Consider the following 5,029-nt stretch of genomic DNA (forward strand, 5'->3'; position numbering starts at 1 on the left):
AAAATTACCTAATAACTTTACAACAATTGTTCCCACATTATTGTGAAAACCAGAAATTAAAAAAATAAAAATATTATTTACCATGATCCTAGTGATGGAAAGGATCAAGCAGAACACATAAAGTCCAACAATTCGTTGACAATAACAGCATCATCTGTCAACGCTCTTCATAACCTACAAAACACATTGTCAAGTTAAATGATGTATAAAACAACTTAATATGGTCAAAATTTCTGAAGCAAAAAGTCAAAAGTTTAGATTATAGTCCAAAGTTATTAAAAAAGATCAAAATTCAAATTCAATGTCTCTCTAAATTTGAAAAAATATACAAATCAAATGAAATACATGCAGTTGGATCAATAAAAATTGTCGAAAAGAAAAACCAACAGGTAAAATCCCCTTAATACTTTTAACCTTCGCTCTGACCACTGCCACCAGATCATCCACGCTACCCTCCACCCGCCAAGCTCCAGTGACCTCCACCAACCTCCTTGTGAGTTCTTCTCTCTTCTCTCTTTCCCAATTCTTTATCTTTATCATCTTCTTACCCCTCTTTCTCCTCTCTCTTCTAAAACTCTCCTCCTCTCCGCCCTTCATTGTCATTACGAGTGGGAAATGATCCGACTCACACTTCTCCCCAATTTCAAACCTATCTACACTTTTTCTTCCCCTTTCCCCAGACATTACATAATCTATAACTTACCTAACCCCTTCTCTCTCAAAAGTAAACTCTCCTATTTCGTCCCCCTCAGAGTTGCCGTTCAAGATCGACCACCCTGTCTCTTCCAGAATACTGATCAGTGCTTTCCCTCCTCTGCATGCTTCTCTCCCATCCATCGAGTTACTTGGTCCTCCCCCTCCCTTCCCCATCTCTTTTCCTATTCCCCTCTCGTATCCCGTCCGCATATTGAAATCACCGCCAATCATTACCGGTTGCTCCGCTTGTTCTTCCATCACCTCTTTCAGCAGATCCCACTTAACCTTTTCATCATTTTTCACATACACTCCAATGATCCTCCAGCTCTCTCCTGCTAGCTTCATTCTTCCTTCGATCCATCCCTCCACATCCTGCTCAATTGTCTCAATTCCCCCCCAATCTTCTTCACAGAGTTCTTTCCTTATCCCCATTAACATACCTCCTATCCATCTCCCCCTTTTCTTATCCCTTTTTCTTACTTCCACTTTCCATCTAAACTCCCCTGGCGCCCTCTTCTTCACACCCTCTCATCCCTTCCAGTCTAAACACGTCTCTAACAAAACCACTGCATCCCAATCCTTTAATTTCCTCCAAAATTCCGGATTTTTCCGCTTCACGCCTGCTACATTCCAGAATGCCACCTTTTTACTTCCTCCTCCCTCCGTCTTTCTTCCTTCCTTGTGCTTTCACTTTCTGCTTCCTACTCTTTATAACCTAAATTTGATTCCTTCCCTTGAGCCTGATCCACCTCCATCTCTGACTGTCTTTCCTCATTAATCTTCTTCCTTTTTCGCTCCTCTATCTTCTCTATCCTTTCCTTCCTCCTCCTCTCTTCGTTCCATTCTGCCCCTTTTCGTTTCTCAGTTTCATCTTTCTTTCATCCCAGTTCCATAATTTCCCATCTAAGCATATTCTTCCCCTTCCTACTCCCACCTCCGCACCCCAACCAGTTTCAACATCCGCTATCTTTTCTAGCTCCCATTGTATTTTTCTTTCCTTAAATGTCAAGTCGTTCTCCAGTCTCTCCTTCCTCCCTTTCAAGTTTTTTTTCTTCTGGAAAACCTTCTTCCTTTCTCCCTCGTCCCTCTAACCTATTACTACTGAGTCCCCTCGTCCCCTCTTTATTTTGAGTTTGAGAACTGCTGGACAGGATAGAAATAAAAGAAGACCAAACACGATTTTTGGTTTAAACTGACTCCGAAGAGTCTATATTTTAAAAATAAAAACCACTGAAAATTTTGTAAATAACAGGACTTACAGATGATGTTTCTAAGCTAATCTCAAATTGAATAGTGTCACAATATTTCACTTAAACTTTCTAACAAGGAACACTACGCAGGTGTCCCCCTACGATTTCGATGAAACTTAAATATGGGACATTCCATGTCAACTCAGCCACCCCGGATTTTTTTTCGTCAATAAAAAATGATTTGATTGCCGCATTTCGAACCACTATACATAGACAGTATTCCTGCCAAATTTCATTGCCGCATGGTTTTTTGTTTCTGACATAATGACAACCAAACTTTAAATTTTCAAAAATTCGTAAAAAAATTCATTAAAAAATACTCCATAGGCGTGAAGAAGCTTCTACACCTATTTGTCGATGAATTTTTAAGTTTTTATTTTTTTTCGGCTCCAGGGCCGTCCGGTACTCCACTGGAAATTTTTTTTTCTGATAGAGGACGTCCATATATGATGTAAAAAAAATACGCCAACATGGGAGAGACAACCAGTGCACCGGAGAAAACTTTTGTTTCCTGAATTTTCGTGTTTTTCGTGTCTTTATTAAGAAATTGCTATTTCAATCCATATCTTTGATGAATATGAGTTAGGAAAGAGATTCATCACGATAGAAAAGAGAAACAATGCGTCGGGAAAAAAATTTTCTCTGAAATTTTTTAGTTTTTTCGCTATCTATGAGAGCTATCTAAAGAAACAAACGTGTCAATCAATATTTTTTGCTCATAACGATGAAAAGGAAAGCCATCATGGAAGAGACAAGCATTACACCAGAAAAATGTGATTTCTTCGCAATTTCCTTTTTTTTCTCCTTTTCTCTGTTTCTTCTTCTTTCCAATCTTTTTTTTGCTTCTTTCACCTTTCAATCGACAGTTTTCCCTTCTGCTAGATGGGAGGGACTATCAACAACATTATAAACCTCTTTCGAAAGACAAAGTACTCATCCAAAGAAGTGCAAAACATGGAAAAACAAGTTTTATTTTACTGTAACGACCTTTTAACATTTTTACAATAAGAGGCTATTATTTACCGTCTCCAACTACCACTTGACCAATTGCACTGATTTACTATACATGTATTCATCACGATTACTGTTTTCTAAGTGCTTTCCGTTTTGTTGCTGTTGTTTGTTTTCGTTTCGGAAAAACTTCTTGGTTTTCCGCAGCCGAATATCGTTTCATTAACAATTGCTCTCCCGGTTTTGGAATGAAACACTGATGTTTTTGAATGGCTGGACTAGCTTTGGCACTATCAAATCTTTCCCTCAATTCAGTTTTTATATTCTCATGTTCGTCCTTGGTGAAAAAAAACCCATCAATTCCTTTGAAATTCTCTTTTGACCATCGAAACAAGGCATCTGGCGTCAGGATGGGTTTACCATGAATGATTTGCAAGCTTCTACGTCTCGCTTCTCTTTTGAAAGCAGCACCCACACCGTCACAAGCTCCTTTGCCGTGTGTGGTTGCATGGAAATGGGCCTCTGCATCGATTCCGAAATCAGCTTTGTGAAGCAGAAGATTATCCATTTGGTAACGATTCTTGTAATGCTGTGTAGCTCCATCGGTAACATAGATGATTCTCTCGACATCTTTGCAGTTATTCTTCACATGTTATATTAGAATTTTCTGTACCAAGTAAACAACTGCGGTATCGTGAGTAGTACTATCTGACAAAACAACTAAACTCCGATGCTGGATCTCGTTTCCTTCGCGATAGTACTAAACAACGGGATGGACTGTACATTGGTCATTATTGTAGTGGAAGGATTGAGCAGCATCTTGAGCCACAAAGGCATAATTTTCTGAGAAATCACAGTGCACTAGTACTTCGCCGTTATTCAAATTCTCTTTTCGATTTTTAACAAAAGCTGATTGTTCTTCAGCGATGAAGTGATGGGGTTTTAATACTGTTAATCGTTCGACAAGAAGATCGAAGAAGTCATCCATCGCAAGCGTTTGTGTCTGCAAGGAACACCTGTCAGTAGTTTGCCACACGCGAAATTGGACAGTTTCGACAACAGAATCAGAAAGGAGCTTCTTCAATTCACATGAGAAGGGTTTCACCCCAGGGCAGTCGTTAGATTCATCCAGATAACAGGCCGGGGTTGGATTTGTATACATCAGTTGTGCTAGACAATCTTTGTAATCCTTGAGTGGGCAGGGGGAATCTTTAGTTAGGGTGGCAATGTTGATGGCTTCGAGCATCAATTTGCAATTTTGATGATACGTGCAAACACATTCGACGTGAGTGCCATTTGCTCCCGCCAGTACACATTGTTTTGGTCTCAGCTCAGCGAACTTACTGAAACCAACCAAAGCCTCTGGATGAGTATTTTTGTACTTCCTATGAAGGTGTTTCAGATTTTCGAGTATCATTTGCTTTTGCTCTACTTTCTTCTCTCCATTGATTTTGNAGCCTCTGGATGAGTATTTTTGCTTCCGAATGGAAGCATTGTAATCACTTTTTTTTCGATTCTCCAATTTTGCATGAATATGACTCAGGGTGGTCTGAAACGCCGACATTTGATATTTTTAGCCGATGTCCGTATGTATGTGTGTGCGTGTGTATGTATGTGTGTGTGTTCGTCCAGAAACATGTTAATAACTCCAAGACTATTCCCGCGAAAGGGCTGAAATTCTGGCTCATGATAGGTTTTGATGACATACAAATTTGTGCAAAATTTCAGCTTGATCGGTTGGATGGTTCCTGAGATATGGCGTTTTCTCAAAAATCGTTTTTTGTGAATATCTGCTAAACGACTCGATCGATTTCAATAATTTTTTCCCAGAATATGTATAACCATGATATCTATCTGATTACATCAAAACTTGATCGACCCAACACCGGAAACAGAGTTTTTTTTCATTTTTTCATTTTTTTCATGAAATCGCTCGTTACCACGATAACTCAAAAAATAATTGCGATAGAAACTTGAAATTTTGTACGATTATATGGCTAATGGTAACAATGATTGGTATTGTTGATGGGCGAAATCGGACCAGTAGTTCCTGAGATATTCCACTTTATAGTTAAAGCTCTACCCTCTAATATCTCGAGAACTACTATACCGAATGAAGTTTTTTTTTTTTT

This window comes from Diachasma alloeum, unplaced genomic scaffold (genome assembly GCF_001412515.2).
Source record: "Diachasma alloeum isolate Michigan unplaced genomic scaffold, Dall2.0 Dall_scaffold_00493, whole genome shotgun sequence".
In the NCBI taxonomy this organism is placed as follows: domain Eukaryota; kingdom Metazoa; phylum Arthropoda; class Insecta; order Hymenoptera; family Braconidae; genus Diachasma; species Diachasma alloeum.